This window comes from Microcebus murinus, chromosome 3, assembly GCF_040939455.1.
Source record: "Microcebus murinus isolate Inina chromosome 3, M.murinus_Inina_mat1.0, whole genome shotgun sequence".
Classification (NCBI taxonomy): domain Eukaryota; kingdom Metazoa; phylum Chordata; class Mammalia; order Primates; family Cheirogaleidae; genus Microcebus; species Microcebus murinus.
The window spans coordinates 34,526,296-34,549,132 of NC_134106.1; the positions used below are offsets into that span (position 1 = coordinate 34,526,296).

General features: G+C 41.9%; 1 protein-coding gene and 1 pseudogene across 1 annotated transcript in view; both read right to left on the bottom strand.

Moving 5' to 3' along the window:
- Positions 1 to 22,837, bottom strand: part of KCNG3 (potassium voltage-gated channel modifier subfamily G member 3) — a 45,136-nt gene that overhangs the window by 7,154 nt on the left and 15,145 nt on the right. The gene's annotated exons all lie outside the window — the stretch shown is intronic.
- On the bottom strand, positions 17,600 to 19,465 carry LOC142870002 (non-selective voltage-gated ion channel VDAC1 pseudogene; annotated as a pseudogene).

Sequence of the window (22,837 nt, forward strand, 5' to 3'; positions counted from 1 at the left end):
CAGGAGTTGGAAACCAGCCTGAGCAAGAGCGAGACCCCGTCTCTACTATAAATAGAAAGAAATTAATTGGCCAACTACTATATATAGAAAAAAATTAGCCGGGCATGGTGCCACATGCCTGTAGTCCCAACTACTCAGGAGGCTGAGGCAGTAGGATTGCTTGAGCCAGGAGTTTGAGGTTGCTGTGAGCTAGGCTGATGCCACGCCACTCACTCTAGCTTGGGCAATAAAGCAAGACTCTGTTTCAAAAAAAAAAAAAAATCACCAAACATACCTGAATAAAGTTCTGGATTTTCCATATTTCCAAAGTGGAAAGTTCAGAGCTACACTCAGGTACATCTGATTAATCCTTTTTTGTCTTATATGTCCCATACAGCTCTATACAGTTGACCCTTGAACGAATGGACTTGAACTGCATGGTTCCACATATATGAGGATTTTTTCAACCAAATTCGGATGGAAAATACAGTATTGGTGGGATGTGAAAACTGCATATACAAAGGGCCAAGTTTTTGTATGGCCCATTGCAAGATTTACATATGTATGCAGGACCCACTGCAGCACCTGAGTATGCGTGAATTTTGGTATACATGGGAGTCCTGGAACCAATCCCCCAACTATATCAAGGGATGACTAAACTTTGCTTTGATGTTTAGTTAAACATATAAATCAATTGTTTCCCTCCTTTTCAAGATTATCCTGGTTATTCTTAAGCATTTGCTTTTCCATACGATTTTTTTTTTACATTTTTTAATGACTGGGGAAAAAACAAACAAAAAAAAGAAGAATTACTTTTTTTTTTTGAGACAGAGTCTCACTCTGTGGGGCTAGAGTACCATGGTATCAGCCTAAATCACAGCAACCTCAAACTCCTGGGCTCAAGCAATCCTACTGCTTCAGCCTGGGACTACAGGAATGCTCCACGATGGCTGGCTAATTTTTTTTCTATATATTTTTAGTTGTCCAGTAATTTCTTTCTATTTTTAGTAGAGACCAGTCTCGCTTTTGCTCAGGCTGGTCTTGAACTCCTGACCTTGAGCAATCCTCCACCTTGGCCTCCCAGAGTGCCAGGATTACAGGTGTGAGCCACTGTGCCTGGCTGAATAATTATATTTTATGACATGAAAATTACATGAAATTAGGATTTCAGTGGCCATAAATGAATTTTTATTATCATGTCCAATCTAGGTCAGGGTGGAAAATGTCTTTGCTCTACTCCCCACAGTCACTCGGGCACTTGGGTTGATATAGGCCCTGCCATCTTGCAGCCAACCATTAAGAATACATGCCTTCCAGGTTGCCATGGCAGGGAAAAAAATTTGCTCCCACTATTCCATGCTTCTATCTAGAACTGTTTTGCACCCTGACCTCGATTGGACATGATATGGAACAAGAAATAAATCTTCATTGTGTGAAGCCACTGAGAGTTCTAGGTTGGTTGCTATCCTAGGTAATAGACTGGAAACAAAGTAGCAACCTGTGCACTCAAAAGAGCACACTATAGTAATAACAATATTTTTCTGACATTGGCTTGTGGATAAAATGTACCAGTTCTCCAGCTAATGTACTGTCTCCTCTCTAGCCAGACCTGACCCAAAGGCACCGGACTGGACCTCAAAGGCCCCGTGCTCTCTCCACTCTGAAAGGTGAGCCTCATCCAGCAAGCGGCAAGTTGCACAGATCCTCCAAGAATCCTCCCAGCTCTAAAATCCCAAGACTCTATTAATTTCAGAAGAGTGAAAAAATTAACTGTGCCAAAAATACCAGAACATTTTCTGTCTAATTATTTCCACCAGCAGCCAGAGTTGTTCAGATTAAAAAGGAGGAAACCCAAACAGTGTGGAATAATCTCTCAGTAAGGGAATTTCAAAGACGTTCATCTGTAATGAGGTCCTCAGGATTCTTCCTGCCCACCCTCCAAGGCAGTTTATTCAGAATTCCACACTAAAGGGATGAATCGGTGAGAAGCCCCAGGCATTGCTTTTCACCTACGAGTATGCCAAAGCAGCCTCCAACTGCAAACACCACCGCGCCTGCCAAAGTCCCCCGCCTTTCCAACTGGCACTCTCGCCAATGCCACCACGGGCAACTGCTGGAAAGCTGAGTACTGTTTACTGAGCACTACAGCAAACAATTGGTGCTCCTGAAGGCTACTTCTATAAAACACAAATAGGAAAAAAGGGAGAGGGACACCATATTCCTTTGAGGCCTATTCTGATTTCTTTTGAGGACCAAACATACACACGTCCATGAATGCATGGCTAATAAAAATGTTTGCCACTTACTGACGCTACTTTACAGACATTATCTCATCTAATCCTTTTCAAGAACTCTCTGAAGTGTGTATTTCCCCTAACATCTCCATTTTACAGATGACAGAACTGAGACTGGAAGGTTAAGCATCTTTTCCAAGGTCACACAATTAAGAAACTGCAACGGCACAGGCACAGGTAACGAAACCCAGATCTACAGGGTTTTAAAGCTATAAGGAGTATTTTAAAATGCTAATGATTTCTATGGCACTGTCCATTATTAAGATTAAATGGTATGTCAATCTCTTGGTCTCCAAGGTTTACATTAGAACAGCATTTTTCAGACTGCCAGTTCTTAACCCATTAGTGGATCAAAATTGACATTTTTTCAGAAATAGAATAGAAAATGTCAGAGTACATCAAATTACCGTTTTATGAAACTTTTGTCTCAGTTATATATAGTTATATCCTGGCTTATGATGTAAAAAATATTCATTTCTGTAGGTACTGGAGGACTTTAGCAATTGCTTGCTATCATCAGTCATTACTAATTACTGACTGATCCCTTATGAGAGAAGGCACTTCTGGGAATTACTCAGAGGCTTAGAAACAGGCTACAAAGGGGAGTCAATGCTTTCAGTGTTAGCCAGTATCTGCTTCCATACTCTCCCATCCTCCCCACCCCCCCAAAAAAACTAAGACAGTACATAAGAGACCACTAACTAAACTGTGTGAATGTAAATATCAGTGCCCTATGGGTGCCATCTTCTCATCTTTCCTTTTATTTTTCTTCTTTTCTCTTTTTTTATTTTAGCATATTACAGGGGTACAGATGTTTAGGTTACATATATTGCCTTTGCCCCACCTGAGTCAGAACTTCAAGCATATCCATCCCCCAGGTGGTGTGCACTGCACCAATCAGGTGTGAATACTACTCCCCCCCATTGCCCAACACCTGATGAATGTTATTACTATATGTGCACTTAAGTGTTGATCAGTTAATACCAACTTGATGGTGAGTACATATGGTGCTTGTTTTTCCATTCTTGTGATACTTCACTTAGTAGAATGGGCTCCAGCTCTATCCATGAAAATACAAGAGGTGCTAGATCACCACTGTTTTTTGTGGCTGAGTAGAACTCCATGGTATACATATACCACATTTTATTAATCCACTCATGTATTGATGGGCACTTGGGTTGTTTCCACATCTTTGCTGTTGTGAATTGTGCTGCTATAAACTTATTCTAGCGCAGATGTCTTTTTTATAGAATGTCTTTTGTTCCTTTGGGTAGATGCCCAGTAATGGGATTGCTGGATCAAATGGCAGTTCTACTTATAGCTCTTTGAGATATTTCCATGTAACTTTCCACAGAGGTTGCACTAGTTTGCAGTCCCACCAGCAGCGTAGGAGTGTTCCTATCTCTCTGCATCCTCACCAACATTTATTGTTGGGGGACTTTTTGATAAAGGCCATTCTCACTGGAGTTAAGTGATATCTCATTGTGGTTTTGATTTGTATTTCCCTGATGATTAGAGATGTTGAGCAGTTTTTCATGTTTGTTGGCCATTAGTCTATTTTCTTTTGAAAAGTTTCTGTCCATGTCCTTTGCCCACTTTTTGATAGGGTTGTTTGATTTTTTCTGGCTGATTTTCCTGAATTCTATATAGAGTCTAGTTATCAGTCCTTTATCAGATGTGTAGCATGCGAATATTTTCTCCCATTCTGTAGGTTGTCAGTTTGTTCTTGTGATAGTTTCCTTGGCTGTGCAGAAGCTTTTTATTTTAATCAGGTCCCAATTATTTATTTTTTTTGTTGCTGTGATTGCCTTTGGGGTCTTCTTCATAAATTCTTTGCCTAGACCAATGTCTGTTTCAACATTTTCTTCTAGAATTCTTATAGTTTCATGCCTTAGTTTTAAGTCTGTTATCCACTGTGACTTGATTTTTGTGAGCGGCAAAAGGTGTGGATCCTGTTTAATTCTTCTACAGGTGGCTATCCAATTTTCCCAGCACCATTTATTGAATACGGATTCTTTTCCCCAGTCATCTTCTCATCTTTCCCCCCAACATTTTATTATGAAAACTTTCAAACATGGAGCAGATTCATTAATATTTTAAATACGCTTGCTTATCACCTATTCACTCCTTTATCCATTCATTAATCTTTTTATGCATTTCAAAATAAGTAAGAGACACCTCCCTTTAAAATTTCAGAGTGCATATCATTAACTAGAATTTAATATTTGTTTAGTTTTTCTCTTTTAATATAAACTTTATATAAAAGGAAATCTCCAAACCTCATGTATATATTTACTGAGTTTTGACAAATGTATAACCCAAATTGCTATCAAGATAGAGAGTATTCATATCACCCCCGAGAGCTCCCTGCCTGATTCATGTTTGTATCTTTTGCCCTCACTTCCCAAGCCCATAAGACACTTAGCAAGTGCTCTGTAGATGTTTGTCCAGTACAATATTCGTGACTTTGATAGAATGCAAAGGCCTGGGATGGGCATTCCATAGCCACAAGAAGCCTATTGGTTCTCCTGGATAACAACTAAAGACTGCCATTAAAAATGGTCCCGAGGGCTGGGCATGGTGGCTCATGTCTGTAATCCCAGCACTCTGGGAGGCCAAAGTGGAAGGATCACTGGAAGCCAGGAGTTCTAGGCAAGCCCAGGCAACACAGCAAGACCCCGTCTCTACAAAAACTAGAAAAATTAGCCAGGCCAGGTGGCACACATCTGTAGTCCTAGTTACTTGGGAGGCTGAGGCAGGAGGATGACTTGAGCCCAGGAGTTGGAGGCTGCAGTGAATTATGATTGTGTCACTGCACTCCAGCCTGGGCAACAGAGAGAGAGAGAGAGAGAGAGAGAGAGAGAGAGAGAGAAAGAGAGAAAGAGAGAAAGAGAGAAAGAGAGAAAGAGAGAAAGAGAGAAAGAGAGAAAGAGAGAAAGAGAGAAAGAGAGAAAGAGAGAAAGAGAAAGAGAGAAAGAACTCCTACAACTCAATGACAAAAAAATCAAATAGTGGACTTGAATAGACATTTTTCAAAAGATGATATTCCAACAGCCAATAAGCATATGAAAAGATGCTCACCATCACTAATCATCAGAGAAATGCAAATCAAAACCACAATGAGGGCCGGGCGCGGTGGCTCACGCCTGTAATCCTAGCTCTCTGGGAGGCCGAGGCGGGCGGATTGCTCGAGGTCGGGAGTTCAAAACCAGCCTGAGCAAGAGCGAGACCCCGTCTCTACTATAAATAGAAAGAAACTAATTGGCCAACTAATATATATAGAAAAAATTAGCCGGGCATGGTGGCGCATGCCTGTAGTCCCAGCTACTTGGGAGGCTGAGACAGAAGGATCGCTTGAGCCCAGGAGTCTGAGGTTGCTGTGAGCTAGGCTGACGCCACGGCACTCACTCTAGCCTAGGCAACAAAGTGAGACTCTGTCTCAAAAAAAAAAAAAAAAAAAAAAAAAAACCACAATGAGGTCAGGTGTGGTGGCTCACGCCTGTAATCCTAGCACTCTGGGAGGCTGAGGCGGGCGGATTGCTTGAGGTCAGGAGTTCGAAACCAGCCTGAGCAAGAGTGAGACCCCCATCTCTACTATAAATAGCAAGAAATTAACTGGCCAGCTAAAAATATAGAAAAAAAAATTAGGCGGGCATGGTGGCGCATGCCTGTAGTCACAGCTGCTCGGGAGACTGAGACAGCAGGATTGCTTGAGCCCAGGAATTTGAGGTTGCTGTGAGCTAGGCTGATGCCACGGCACTCACTCTAGCCTGGGCAACAGGGCGAGATTCTGTATCCAAAAAAAAAAGAAAAAAAGAAAACACACACATACAATGAGGTATCACCTCATATCCATAGAATGGCTACTACCCAAAAAACAAACAAACAAAAACACCCAGAAGCCGGGTGCGGTGGCTCACGCCTGTAATCCTAGCACTCTGGAAGGCTGAGGCGGGCAGATTGCTTGAGGTCAGGAGTTCGAAACCAGCCTGAGCAAGAGCAAGACCCCGTCTCTACTATAAATAGAAAGAAATTAATTAGCCAACTAATATATATAGAAAATTAGCCGGGCATGGTGGCACATGCCTGTAGTCCCAGCTACTTGGGAGGCTGAGGCAGGATTGCTTGAGCCCAGGAGTTTGAGGTTGCTGTGAGCTAGGCTGACGCCACGGCACTCACTCTAGCCTGGTCAACAAGCCAGACTGTCTCAAAAAAAAAAAAAAAAAAAAAAAAAAAAAAAAAAACACCCAGAAAATAAGAAGTGTTGGTGAGGATGAACTCTAGTGCACTGTTAGTGGGATTATAAAATGGTGCGTTCACCACGCAAAATATATGGAGGTTCCTTAAAAATAGAAATATCATATGATCCATTAATCCCTCTTCTGGATATATATCCAAAAGAATTGAAAGCAGGGTCTCACAGACTTATTTGCATACCCATGTTCACAAATACAAAGTCATAATGGCCAAGTGCTATTCATAGTAGCCAAGATATGGAAGCAACTCAAATTTCCACTGACAAATGGATAAAAAAATCTGGCATATACACAGAATGGAATATTATTCATCCTTAAAAAGGAAGGAAATCCTACTTGAGTCTGTAATCCCAGCTACTCAGAAGGCTGAGTTGGGAAGATTGCTTGAGCCCAGAACTCGAGGCTGCAGTGAGGTACGACTGAATTATGCCACCAAACTGCAGCCTAGGTAACAAAGCAAGGCCTCATCTCTAGGCGGCGTGGTGGCTCACGCCTGTAATCCTAGCACTCTGGGAGGCTGAGGCGGCCGGATGGCTCAAGTTCAGGAGTTCGAAACCAGCCTGAGCAAGAGCAAGACCCCCATCCCTACTATAAATATAAAGGAATTAATTGGCCAACTAATATGTATAGAGAAAATTAGCCGGGCATGGTGGTGCATGCCTGTTAGTCCCAGCTACTCGGGAGGCTGAGGCAGGAGGATTGCTTAAGCCCAGGAGTTTGAGGTTGCTGTGAGCTAGGCTGACGCCATGGCACTCACTCTAGCCTGGGCAACAGGGCGAGATTCTGTCTTAAAAAAAAAAAAAAAAAGAAAAAAAAAAAAGACCTCATCTCTAAAAGAATAAAATTTTAAGAAAGGAAGGAAATCTTTCACATAATACAACATAGATGAACCTTGAGGACCTTATGCTAAGTGAAATAAGCCAACACAAAAGGACAAATACTGTATGATCCCACTTACATAAGGTGTCTAAAGTAGTCAGATTCACAGAAACAGTAGAATGGTGGTTACCAGGGGCTGGGGGAAGAAGAAAGATGGGGAGCTCTTGTTTAACGAGTATTGAGTTTCAGATCTGTAAGATGAAAAAGTACCAAAAATCTGTTTCATAACAATGTGGATGTACTTAATACTATTGAACTATATACTTAAAAGAGGTTAAGATGATAAATTTCATGTTATGTGTGTTTTACCACAATTTTATAATAAAAAACAAACATATGGGCAGTGGTGGGATTCAAACCCACACCCCTAAAGAGTTTGCAGCTTTAATCCAGCACTTTGGATGGCTCAGCCACACTACCCACTGGGTCACTGAAAAAAAAATGGTGCTGACCTTGCCAATAATAAATTTTCGATTTATATTTTGCTTTACCTCAAAAGAATTTAAGATGATTGTTCTTGTCATTAACATCAAGCAGAACCTGATTAAATTCAATATATAGGGACAACTAAGAAAATGAACATAATGACAGCTGAAAGCAGAATATTTTTACTGAATAACTGACTTGAAAATGCAAAATGAGTTACACAAACGTAGGACGGCACAGAAAACCATCTGAAAGTTATTATATACATATGTTATACTTATTATACACTTATATACATACGTAATTATAATATATTTAAAAGCAAGTACGATATCACAATGTGTAAGAATGTAACATAAGGAAATGCTATATGAATCCGAACCCCAACAACTACTCCAATCATTATAAAAATAATATATCCTTCATTTAAACATCAAACAAAGGGAACAAGGGAGAAGACAGCAGAATCTCAAGGCAGGCAACCCTTATCCACTCTTAACCTCCTGCAGAACTCTGGATAAACTACTCTGTCTTACTGAATTTTCCTCATGGATTAAGTGCTGATAATCATACACCTACTTCTCAGGTTGTCATAAGAATTAAATGAAACAATATGTGATATGTGTACAGAGCTTAGAACACTGCCTGGCATAAGGTAAGTGCTCAATAAATTGCGACTGTTATTATTATTACTACAAACCAGCTCTGGGCTCAAAGTCTTCCCTTCACACTCAAAAGGAGATCAGTTCAAGGCCTTCCTGAGGGCGCAGTGGCTCACGCCTGTAATACTAGCACTCTGGGAGGCTGAGGCAGGAGGATTGCTTGAGCTCGGGAGTTTGAGACCAGCCTGAGCAAGACCCTGTCTCTATCAAAAATATTAATAGCCGGGCGCGGTGGCTCACGCCTGTAATCCTAGCACTCTGGGAGGCCGAGGCGGGCGGATTGCTCAAGGTCAGGAGTTCAAAACCAGCCTGAGCGAGACCCCGTCTCTACTATAAAAATAGAAAGAAATCAATTGGCCAACTAATATATATATATAAAAAATTAGCCGGGCATGGTGGCTCGTGCCTGTAGTCCCAGCAACTCGGGAGGCTGAGGCAGCAGGATTGCTTGAGCCCAGGAGATTGAGGTTGCTGTGAGCTAGGCTGACGCCATGGCACTCACTCTAGCCTAGGCAAGAAAGCGAGACTCTGTCTCAAAAAAAAAAAAAAAAAAAATATTAATAGAAAAATTAGTCAGGCATTGTGGTGCATGCCTGTAGTCCCAGCTCCTTGGGAGACTGAGGCAGAAGGATTGCTCGAACCCAGGAGTTTGAGGCTGCAGTGAGCTATGATGACACCACTGCAGCATACCCAGGGCAACAGAGTGAGACCCTGTTTCAAAAGGAAAAAAGAAAGCCTTCCTGAATGCAAAGAGAAGGCAGAAATGAATGCTCCATTCTTTCTTCTCTCAAAAATTCTTAGATTTTTAGACACTGCAGGCTGCAGTATAAATCATTAGAACCACTTAAAAAAGCAACTGGCAGGATCAATCAAGCTTACTACCGCACAGGAGACGGAGCTGTTCATCCACTCTGAGAACGCATCCTATATATGCATCCTCACATATACACAAGAACCTGCACAAGATCCATTGTTTGTATTACCTAAGAATAAAAAACAATATGAATGCCTATATGCAGGAGATTGATTATGTAAATATATTTTCAAAAGTTAGTATTGGGGCTGGGTGCGGTGGCTCACGCCTGTAATGCTCTGTTCTCTGGCAAGACCAGGGGAACTGCTAAGGCAATGCTCAGCTCACCCCCAGAGACCCTGATTTAATTAGTTTGGAGTGGCTCCTGCTTTTCAGTTTTTGTTTTTTTTATCCTCAGGTGAGGCTGGGCGCGGTGGCTCACGCCTGTAATCCTAGCACTCTGGGAGGCCGAGGTGGGAGGATTGCTTGATGTCAGGAGTTCAAAACCAGCCTGAGCAAGAGTGAGACCCTGTCTCTACTATAAATAGAAAGAAATTAATTGGACAACTAATATATATAGAAAAAAAAATTAGCCGGGCATGGTGGCGCATGCCTGTAGTCCCAGCTACCCAGGAGGCTGAGGCAGAAGGATTGCTTGAGCCCAGGAGTTTGAGGTTGCTATGAGCTAGGCTGACACCACAGCACTCACCCTAGCCTGGACAACAAAGCGAGACTCTGTCTCAAAAAAAAAAAAAGTTAGTATTGGCTCAAATCATATGAAATTGGCCAACATTCAAATATCAGCAATTTTATATGATTCAACCTTATAATATGTAGCCATGAAAAGGAATGAGGGCCGGGCGCTGTGGCTCACGCCTGTAATCCTAGCTCTTGGGAGGCCGAGGCGGGCGGATTGCTCAAGGTCAGGAGTTCAAAACCAGCCTGAGCAAGAGCGAGACCCCGTCTCTACTATAAATAGAAAGAAATTAATTGGCCAACTGATATATATATAAAAAATTAGCCGGGCATGGTGGCGCATGCCTGTAGTCCCAGCTTCCTGGGAGGCTGAGGCAGAAGGATCACTCGAGCCCAGGAGTTTGAGGTTGCTGTGAGCTAGGCTGACGCCACGGCACTCACTCTAGCCTGGGCAACAAAGCGAGACTCTGTCTCAAAAAAAAAAAAAAAAAAAAAAAAAAAAAAAGGAATGAGGTATTATCACTTGTTTTGATGTGGAATATTCTTCAGGATGTATGGTTAAGCAAGGTGCAGAACAGGACCCACAGTATGCTACAACTGCGTGTGCGTGCGTGTGTGTGTGTGTGTGTGTGTGTGTGTGTGTGTGTGCCTGCAAGGTACTCAAGAAACTGTTAACACTGGTTCCTGTAGGTAGGGAACCCTTGAGCCTGATGCAGGATGGAAACTCTCTTTTTTATTTTATTCCCTTTTGTACGGTTAAATGCTTTGCCATGGCACATATTATTTTTCCAATTTGAAAACATTTTTAAAGAAAAAGTGAAAAGCATGGGCCAACTCGAAGAGCAATCACCATGATAGAGTTGTCAGCAGCTTGAATCAGCCCTAGACAATCCCAGGAGTGCCACAAAGGGAAAAGTCACACCCTTCTACCCCACACTTTCATATTTAAACGTACAGGCGTCTCCAATCACTTTTCTAACAGGCAGGTACAATGGGATAACACATGGCATAATAAAAATTTCCAACAAACCGCACATCAACATCCACCACAACCCAGAGTCTCTTTCATGTCCTTAGTAAGAGTTTTCTCCAAAACAATCAGTTAAGTGAGAAAAAGGTAGGATTTTTTTTAGACTTTATTTTTTTCTTACACACTTTAATTACCCTACAGAAAAAAAAAAATCTATACCATTCATGCCTTTTTATCTTCCAACCTAGATCAGTGACAATAAATAGACACACTGAGCACTTACTCAAGTGCCAAGCGTCTCTCTATAAATTTATATACATTAATTCATTTTATTCTCACAACTGTATGCAGGAGGTTTATTATCGCCACCTGTCAATGAGGAAACTGAGGCAAAAAGAAGTAACTAGCTCATGGCACGCAGTTAATACACAGCAGGTCAATAAATGTACTCATTAAGTCATACATCGAATCCCTGCTGGGATTTATGTATTTCCTTATATCTGTGATCAATGTATACTTGTTATTTTATGTTCCTCATTTGATATTATTTTGTCTCCTCAAGTCCCTGTTTGAGTGGCCATTTCTTCAGGATATGTGGCGGGATACAGATAATGATAAATAGAAAGGTCATTCCTCCGGAGTCTTTAGGATTGACTAGGGAGAACTGGGCTCCCCCCACAGTCTGTAAGGGCTGCTATTATTCTTTTCTTTCCTTTTTTTTTTTTTGAGACAGAGTCTCGCTTTGTGGCTCAGCCTACAGTGAGTGCCGTGGTGTCAGCCTAGCTCACAGCAACCTCAAACTGCTGGGCTCAAGTGATCCTTCAGCCTCAGCCTCCAGAGTACCTGGGACTACAGGCATGCGCCACCATGCCCAGCTAATTTTTTCTATATATATTAGTTGGCCAATTAATTCCTTTCTATTTATAGTAAAGAGACGGGGTCTCGCTCTTGCTCAGGCTGGTCTCGAACTCCTGACCATGAGCAACCTGCTCACCTCCCAGAGAGCTAGGATTACAGGTGTGAGCCACCACGCCCGGCCCTAGTGTGACTTTAGAGACGGACTCTAAAACCTCAGGAAAAAAAAAACGGTTTTTTGATACTCTTGTCAGTATAATAGGCTTTGTTCACCTGAACTAAGAAGTCTGTCAACTGAAAAAAAATAAGAAAAAAAAAGAAATATAAGTTAAGTATTATCTAATTTTTTTAAAAAAAAGCATAATAGGCTTTGGTTCTTCAAACTTTTGAGATGGAGAATTGAGACCATTCAACATACAAAAGAAGATAGAATAGTATCGTAACCCCCCAAACCCGCAGCCCCATCAACCATCAGCCCATAGCCAGTTCTGCCCCCTCCACACCCTTATTCATTGCCCTCTTCATGAGTTATTTTGAAATAAATCCCAGAGTGTGGGCATTTATCACAGAAAGGTAGGAAGGAAATGTCCATGGCTGTAGTCTGAGTGTCTTGAGACAGGTCAACCAGGATGATGCTGTCCTTGAGTAAGAATGGGATGACAGTACATTAACTTGGATGTGGTTCTACCCCCATGGAGCACATTAATTCATTTGTCATGCAATAAAGCTCATAAGTGAGTGCCTACTGTATGCCAGGCTCTACAGAGCCATGTAGAAGCATATAAAGAAAAATTAAAGATAGAATTTAACTATAGGCCGGGCGTGGTGGCTCACGCCTGTAATCCTAGCACTTTGGGAGGCCGAGGCGGGAGGATTGCTCAAGGTCAGGAGTTCGAAACCAGCCTGAGCGAGACCCTGTCTCTACCAAAAATAGAAATAAATTAATTGACCAACTAAAAATATATATACAAAAAATTAGCCGGGCATGGTGGCGCATGCCTGTAGTCCCAGCTACTCAGGAGGCTGAGGCAGTAGGATCGAGCCCCGGAGATTGAGGTTGCTGTGATCCAGGCTGATGCCATGGCACTCACTCTAGCCTGGGCAACAAAGTGAGACTCTGTCTCAAAAAAAAAAAAAAAAAAGAATTTAACTATAGCTATGGACAAGATACCCAGCTGCGTGCTGGACCAGAGATTTGCCCTCTTGTTTAACTACAGTTCTGTAAGATGTTATTACATAATATCATTAGGGAAACTAGATGAGGTACACCAAAACTCTCAGTATTATTTTTCACACATTTTTTTTAAGAGATGAAGTCTCACCATGTTGCCCAGGCTGGAGTGTAGTGGCTATTCCCAGGCCCAATCCCACTACTGATCAGTGCTGCGGAACTTAGTGTAGACACCCCATAGCGCACTACAGCCCAGAACTGGGTTAAAGGATCCTCCCTCCTTAGCTTCCCAAGCAGCTGGGACTCCAGTAAGCACCACCACATCTGGTTCCGTACTATTTTCACAACTTCTTTTAAGTATAAATGTATTTCAAAATATGAAGGTTGGCCAGGCGCAGTGGCTCACACCTGTATTCCTAGCACTCTGGGAGGCCGAGGCGGGCAGATCGCTCAAGGTCAAGAGCTCGAGACCAGCCTGAGCAAGAGAGAGATCCCATCTCTACTAAAAATAGAAAGAAATTAGTCAGACAACTAAAAGTATATGGGAAAAATTAGCTGGACATGGTGGCGCATGCCTGTAGTCCCAGCTACTCGGGAGGCTGAGGCAGAAGGATTGCTTGAGCCCAGGAGTTTGAGGTTGCTGTGAGCTAGGCTGATGCCATGGCACTCTAGCCCGGGCAACAGAGCAAGACTCTGTCTCAAAAATATATATATATGAAGGTTAAAAAAAAAAGGTAAAACTTATCCTCAAAGAGTTTACAACCTAGTGAAAGGTAAGATATACCCTCCCCAACAACAATCCTATCCATATAAATTCAAAAATAAAATGTAGAAAGTGATAAATGCTGTAACTAACATATATTAAGTTCAGAAGAAGGTAAATTTTCTTTCATCTTGGGATTTAGGAAAGGCTTCTTTGAGAAAGTGCTAATTTAATTTGGCATGGAAAGACAAGCATAAGCAAAATCAGAAAAAAGTAAAAAAAAAAAAATCTATGAATAATCTGGGTATGGTGGCACACGTCTATAGTCCCAGCTATTCAGGAGGCTGAAGCAAGAGGATCACAGAGTTTGAGACCAGCCTGAGCCACATAGCAAGACCCCATCTCTGTGTGTTTGTGTGTGTATATATATATATATGAAAGAATCTATGAATAGTTGGATTTTTCACAAATGAAATATATTGAAGTACTAACAACATGATTTTTAAAATAACTTTTAAGTATATATTATTATGACCCTTCAGGTCACAGAAGTTGGTCATCACTATTGTATTATCCCTATTTTATAGATGAGGAAAGAGGCTTCGGGCTAAATCCATGGCGCAGCTGGGGAGCTGGGTCTGTAGCATGGATATTTCTGCTCAAGGAGAGAATGAAAGCAGTAGGTCTAGTTAGGGGACTATTAAAATATGCAAAAACCAAAACAAAGACTCGAAATCAAGTAGTGACAGTGGAAAATCAAAAGGAGGGCCCAGGTCAGAAAAGGCATGGGCACGGAAAAGCATCATGGTGCTCAGGGAACAGAAAGCCCGCTAGGATGCAAAGCAAGGTGTGTATTAGGAAGTAGAAGAGACTGTAGGAATTACGGTGGGTGCCTGCACAGAAGCCTGATAGCGAAGGGTTTTGAAAGTCAAGTTCCAGCTTTAAAGGCAAAGGGAGCTCATTGACAATTTAGCAACAAGGGAAGGCGCTCATTCAATAAGCATTTCTTGAGTGGTTGCTATGTGCCAGGCAAGCTGCAGGCCCAAGAGCTGGGAAGATCACTTGGTTGCAGTTCTAGATGAAAAAAAAAAAAAAAAAAAAGAGCTGGGAAGAGGCCAAGTGTGCGAGTGTGCTGTGGGATACGCATGGGTGGGTCAGGAGGCCAAGCATGAGAAATGGAAGGCCCCACCTGGCAGCAGAGTATGGGAATGAAATGAAATGATGGCAGAATCCTTCAACAAGCCACCCCAACTGGTGAGGGGCACAGAGTCACAGCTACAAGGATGTGAGCAGATGCGCAGCACGCCTGAAACAGGCATAGGACACTGGCAGACATTCAGCCACTGTCCCAGACCTCCCGGAGAGATGAGAAGGGAGGGCCAGAAGGCTCCAGGCCGAGGCCCTGCAGTTTTCCCTAACCAGAAAAGGGAGTGAAGGAAAGAAAAACCACTCAGATCTGGAAGGCCGAGGCGGGCGGATTGCTCGAGGTCAGGAGTTCAAAACCAGCCTGAGCAAGAGCAAGATCCCGTCTCTACTATAAATAGAAAGAAATGGCCAACTAATATATATAGAAAAAAAAAAATTAGCCAGGCATGGTGGCGCATGCCTGTAGTCCCAGCTACTTGAGAGGCTGAGGTAGTAGTATCGCTTCTTGAGCCCAGGAGTTTGAGGTTGCTGTGAGCTAGGCTGACGCCACGGCACTCACTCTAGCCTGGGCAACAAAGCCGAGACTCTGTCTCAAAAAAAAAATAAAAGGGAGACTCTGTCTCAAAAAAAAAAAAAAAAAACCACCCAGACATATCATATTACAAGAGACGGCCACTTTGACTATTCCCTTGATTTTCTTCACAGAAAATAAGACAGAAATTATCTTTTGGAAGCTAAATGACATAAAGAATTTCAGCCACCCCATGCTTCCCTGATCACGTTCATTGCCCTCTAACAGAGGACTCAGGTTGTTTTGTCCTTGGCTTTGCACTGGTTCTGTGCACAAGCCATCTGTGTTCCATATGTACCTCACCTGAGGCTCTCAGGAGTCAGAGACATCGTTTCTCTCTAAGTGCCGCAGGAATCACAATATGCTTCTCTTCACCAGAGCCAAGCAATGTGTTTTCAAAAGACTACCATGTTGTAGGTGGACAGACACATACAAGTATAGAAACCCAAAATCTGCAGTTCTGATTGTCACTACTAAAAACTTCCTAGAGATGAGAGCAATGGAAACCCAGACTGGTCCACCAGCACCTGCCCTCCCAGGCCTCACCTTCCCCACTGCAGGTGGGGCCCTGGGTCTTCAGCTGCAGCCAATCTCCCATGGCACCTTCACCACCACCCAATATACACACACTTGCCTAAAACATGCTGTGAGAAAACCAATCTCATCACGAGACTTAATCTGTTCCTATTCCATATATAACTACCAGCTGGGTTCTACTCCCTTTTTATTTAATTGGCAATTCATCAGTAAAAGAATTCTGAGACCAGAAGGGACATCAAGAGATCCACCACTTCAAAAAAGATCATCTCATAAAAATTGATATCAATTCTTTTTTTTAATAATGTTTTATCACTTTGACTTCCAAACTTTTTTATCTACAGAACAACTTGGGAAAATGAATTTCCTTTTATTTTTAGAGACAGGGTCTCACTCTGTCACTCAAGCTGAAGTGCAGTGGCAAGATCATAGCTCACTGTAGCATTGAACTCCTGGGCTCAAGTGATCCTCTCGCCTCGGCCTCCCAATTTGCTGGGACTACCGACATGAGCCACCACACTTGGCCTGGGAAAATGAATTTCAACGAATGATATTTTAAAATTTTTTGAGGTTTCAATATTTTATTCAGGCTTTATTTTAAGTGATGTTAATTACAGCATTTGAAGGGGAGGATCTAATTCCACACAAAATGGAAGACTCTAAAATGTACCCACTAAACTGCTAAAAAGTAAATTGAGTGGTGAGAATGCAACAGAAGTCCAATTTAGATTCTGAGTGTTGTCACCATGTGACTACAACCACACAGACTCTTCCCAGCTTATAGCTGGAGCTCCTGAAAGCTATTTCATACTCTGGTGCAAGGGCAAGAAACCACAACACCAGATGGAATTAAGTTCTGGGTTACTGGCTTCATCACATCCAACCTCCCCACCCCAAAATGGCATAAAACAGCTACCACACCCTGCAGACCTTTTGATGCAAAAGAGGTGATGATGGACTGGGGTGGGAACAGGTCATGAAGATCTATCTAAAAAAGCCCCTTTCTGGTGAATTTATACACACCATCAAGCAATGAGCCTCTCAACAATTGGGGTCAGGAAACCAAGGCTCAATTCTCAGGAAGTCACAATTCTATTCATTTACTCAAAACGAATTTATAAAGTATCAGCACATCATCAGCTTCCACTTGCAGTCATTTCCAGATTAAAAAAGAAACCTGGCATCCCAGAAGGGCCACCAAGTTCCAAACTCTACAGCTGAAAGCACCTGTTTTGGAACTTGGTTTCTTCTGCACTTCTGAAAGAGTAACATCTTAAGTCTGAGTCATCTTTAACCTGGAGGTCTAACATGGCATTTACCAATACTCACATCCTAGACACACAACATTAAAAGATGCATTTCAGCCTGGGCAACACGATAAGATCTCATCTCTACAGAAAATGTTTTAAAAATTAGCCCAGTGTTGTGGTACACGCCTGTAGTCCCAGCTATGTGGGTGGTAGGCTGGGGCAGGACGATGGCTTGAGTGCTTGAGACCAGGCATTCTAGGTTACAGTGAGCTATGATCAGACCACCGCACTCCAGCCTGGGCAATGAAGTAAGACCCTGTCTCTAAAAAAAAAAAAAAAAAGAATACACTAAATTCTATGCTAGCTATGCTGCAAAATAGTTTAACATTCAACAACTATATGGTTGTGACTTATGCTTGAAATTCAAGTCCTAGACCAAGCTCATGGCCACGAGCATTGAGGTCACTGCCACTCAGCAGAGCTACCAGCATCAGTTTGGTACCTGGCATTAGCGTCTGAGTATATCATAAACCTAACAGGCTGGAGTTGTTCACTTTAGCCAAGAAGCTGGCACCAGTGTTGATCTGATACTTGGCTGTGATTCTGAAGTGAGTGTTACTGTTTCCTGCTGTCCAGGAGAGCTTGACAGCAGTCTCCAACTTCTTGTTCACCTTCTGGTAAATGGAGTCACCAAACTCTGTCCCGTTATTCACATTAGTGTGAAGCTGGAATCCATCAGTCTTGTAGCCAACCACAAAAAGTTGCTCTGGGTCACCTGGGACTCTGTGGTCTCACAATTTATCTGGTAGCCAGCGAGCCCTGAGAACCCAGCAGCAGAGCACCCCAGCTTGAAGGCCCAGCAATGCTGAAATGCCCGGCTCAGCCCAGGTTGGTGTGCTCCCACTTGTACTCTGTCGTGATTTTAGCATCCCCCTCCCCACCCTCCTGTTAGGTGAGAAAGATGAATTGAGGGTCAGCTTCAGGCCACATGCAGGCTGATCTTCCACAGTAAATTCAGTGCCCAGTGTATTGTCACTGTCTCATTTCTCTGTAAATGTCAGGCCATATTCATTCCATCTGTACTTGGTTTCCAGACTGCTCGTCACTTTGGTGGTCTCGGTGTTGGCTGAGCCTGAGCTTGTAAATTCCAATCCATTCCTGGATTTTGTTTTCAAATCAAGTTTTATTAAGCCAAAAATCCATAGCCCTTGGTGAAGACATCCCTGGCAGATCTGCCAAGTTCAGCATATGTAGGAGGCACAGCCACCTTCTGCTCAGAGGTGACAGCAGAGGGCTTGGCGGACGCTATGGAGGGGGCCGCGTCAACAAATGATATTTTTAAAATGAGGCAGTTTGTTCTAATGTCATTATTTGCTATTTTCTAACCAGAGGCAAATATTAATAATATGTCCAGACTGGGCATGGTGGCTCTCGCCTGTATTCCTAGCACTCTGGGAGGACCACTTGAGGCCAGGAGTTCGAGACCAGCCTGCACAAGAGCAAGACCTCATCTCTACTAAAAAATAGAAAGAAATTAGCTGGGCATGGTGATGCATGCCTGTAGTCCCAGCTACTTGGGAGGCTAAGGCAGGATTACTTAAGCCCAGGAGTTTGAGGTTGCTGTGAGCTGGGCTGATGCCACTGCACTCTAGCAGGGGTTACAGAGAGAGACTATCTCAAAACACATTTAAAAAATAAAATAAAAATAAAGCCCATAGCTCAACTCAGATTATTTTTACTTACTTACTGTGTACCAAGTACTCACTGTATACATCAGGACATGAATGATACTTCTGCACAAAGTTTCCAACATGTACATAAAAACAAAAGCTTTAATTAAAGATAGGGATATTTAAAAGCATCTAGACTGTAAGGTCTTACTGAAACAACACACTGTGTTTTAGTCTACCCTTATGAATACAAAGACATTCACAGTACTAAAAGCAGTAATGCTCAACTGCAAGTACTGAGGTATTGCTGACTCCCAACTAATCAGCAGATAAAAGCGAAATCCATGATTATGTCATGCAAGGCTTCAGATCTGCCACTCTCCGCCTTGTACCATCTGCTCCAACTAATGGAAAGCAACACAGTCCCCAGTCTTCTCACGCCTCTTGCCTTTGCACATCTACCCCGCCTTCTTGGCCAACATCAACCAGCCCTTCAAGTCTGAGCTCAAGCATCACCAGCCCCGGGAAGCCTCACCTCAGGTCCCCAGCACGCTGACTCTCCCCAGTGTGCCCACAGCAGCCGGCGTTCATCGCTAGCATCGGGCATATCACACTGTGTGGTGGCTGTACATTTACTGGTCTGTCTCCTCAGCAAGGAAGCAAATGGGGCTGTGTTATCCTTATCTTTTTTTTTTTTTTGTAAGACAAGAATCTTGCTCTTCACCCTGGCTAGGGTGCAATGGCGTTCATCACAGCTCACTGCAACCTCAAACTCCTGGGCTCAAGCCATCCTTAGCCTGAGCCTCCCCAGCAGATGGGACTATAGGCACACACCACTGGACTTGGCTAGTTTTTCTATTTTTAGAATGGTCTTGATCTTGCTCAGGCTGGTACAGAACTCCTGGCCTCAAGTGATCCTCCCACCTCAGCCTCCCAGAGTGCTAGGAATACAGGCATAAGCTACCGTGTCCAGCCTTGTGTCACATTAAAAAAAAAAAAATCACTATATTGCCTAATCATGGAACTTAACAGGTATTCAGAAAATATGTTGTTTGCCTAATTAATGGTATAATAAATTTTATCATTGGTGAGTTTATTAGCATTTTATCAGTCCAAGGAAACATTCAGGACGAAATGATGTATTTGTTGTGTTGATTTTTTTAAAAATTAGAGACAATACATTACTATCCTTACTTCATACCACACACACACAAATTGAGATAGAGGGTAGTCCTAAATGTAAATGCTAGAAGAAAACATAGGAATCATCTTTGTGACTTGGCAGCGGGAAAGTTTCTTATGGAAGGCACAAAATGTAGTAATCATAAAAGGAAAATATTAATAAATTAGAGTTCATAAAAATTTAAAACTTCAATACAGTAAAAGACACCATTAAGAAAATGAGGCTAGGCCAGGCTCCGTGGCTCATGCCTGTAATCCTAGCACTCTGGGAGGCTGAGGCAGGTGGATTGCTCAAGGTCTGGAGTTTGAAACCAGCCTGAGCAAGAGCGAAACCCCATCTCTACTATAAATAGAAAGAAATTAATTGGCCAACTAATATATATAGAAAAAATTAGCCGGGCATGGTGGCGCATACCTGTAGTCCCAGCTACTCGGGAGGCTGAGGCAGCAGAATTGCTTGAGCCAGGAGTTTGAGGTTGCTGTGAGCTAGGCTGACGCCACGGCACTCATTCTAGCCTGGGCAACAAAGTGAGACTCTGTCTCAAAAAAAAAAAAAAAAAAAAAAAAAAGACAGTGTAGCGTTGATGCTGGAATGAATATAAAGATTTTCTGACACTTCCAGGAACAACAAAAAAAAGAATATGAAGACTAATGGAGAATAGTGAATACAGAAATAGATCCACATACTTACAGAAATTAGATATAGGCACACGAGCCTCTCCAGATTAGTGGGGTAAATACTGGACTATTCTATAGTGATGAGGAAACTATTAAATTAATTCAATCCCTCACATCATAAATAATTTTAGGTGGATTAAGGACCAAATTTGCAAAATAAAAATTAAGTAACATTTTTATAAATATATAAAAATCTTTTCAGAAAATAGTAAATAATCTTTATGATCTTAGAGTATGGAATATTTTATTAAATAATAACTTAAAAATCACACAAACCATAAAGGAAAATAAGTATGTTTATTAAAAAGTACAACTTCTATACACCAAAAAACACCATAAACTAAATGAGAGACCAGCCACAGTCAGAACATAATTGAAAGAAATCAGTTCTAGGGATGTATAGTTAGTCATTAAGAAAAAGAAAAAAAAGAAAAATGGGGCCAGGCAAGGTGGCTCATGCTTTTAATCCTAGCACTTTGAGAGGCTGAGACAGGAATATCACTTTAGGCACGAGTTCGAGACCAGACTGGGCAATGTAGCAAGACCTCATATCTACAAAAAAATTTTTAAAAATTAGTTGGGCATGGTAGTGCACGCCTGTAGTCCTAGCTACTCAAGAGGCTACCAAGGAGTTTGAGGCTGTGGGGAGTTGTAATCATGCCACTTCCTTCCAACCTGGGTGACACAATAAGACCCTGTCTCTTAAAAAGAAAGAAAGAAAGAAAAATGGACAAAGGATATGAACACACAGTCCACAAAGAGGACATTTGGCAAAAAATTATATGAAAAGATGCTCAACCTCACTAGTAATCAGGAAAATACAAATTAAAATTACAATGAGGTATCATATATTCCCATTAGATAAGCTGAAATTAAAGAGACTAACAATACCTAGTGTTAGTGAGGGCATGAAGCAACTGAAACTTTCACATGCTGCTGGTGGGAATATAAAATGGTACAACCACTTTGGAAGATAGTTTGTCTGTATATTAAAAATAGGCCGGGCGTGATGGCTCACGCCTGTAATCCTAGCTCTCTGGGAGGCCGAGGCGGGCGGATTACTCGAGGTCAGGAGTTCGAAACCAGCCTGAGCAAGAGCGAGACCCCGTCTCTACTATAAATAGAAAGAAATTAATTGGCTAACTAATATATATATATATATATATATATATATATATATATATATATATATATATATATAAAATTAGCCGGGCATGGTGGTGCATGCCTGTAGTCCCAGCTACTTGGGAGGCTGAGGCAGAAGGATTGCTTGAGCCAGGAGATTGAGGTTGCTGTGAGCTAGGCTGACGCCATGGCACTCACTCTAGCCTAGGCAACAGAGCGAGACTCTGTCTCAAAAAAAAAAAAAAAAAAAAAATTAAACATACACCTACCCTATGATCCAGTAATTCCACTTCTAGGTATTTATTCAAGAGGGGAAAAAATATGTCCACAAAAACACTTTTACATGAATATTCATAATGGGTTTATTCATAACTAAAAACAAGAAGCACTCCAAATGTCCATCAACTAGTGGATGATAAACCATGGTATATTCCTACAGTGGAATACTACAATGGAATGAATTTTCCTCAAGATGTTGAACACAGAATTACAATACAGCCCAACAATTCCATTCCTAGGTATCTTCCCAAGAGAAATGAAAACATATATTCCCATGAAAACTTGGACACAAATGGTCATAGCAGTCATAAAAGTCAAAAAGTGGAAACAATCCCAATCCCAATGTCCACCAACTGATGGATGGGTAAACAAAATGTGGTATAAGCACACAACAGATTATTCAATCATAAAATGAATGAAATACAACGTGGATGAATCTTGAAAATGTGATGTTAAATGAAAGAAATATGCCACACAAGGCCCCCACATTGTATAACCGTACTCATGAGATGTCCAGAATAGGCAAATCCATACAACAGAAAACAGGTGGTTGCCAGAGGATGGGAGCAGAGGGAACAGGGAGTGACAAATAACAAGTAGGTTGTTTCTTTTGGGGATAATGGAAACATTCTGGAATAGTGACGATGGTTGCACAATACAGTGAATATAGTAAAAACCACCAAATTGTTTACTTGAAATGGTAAATTTTATCATG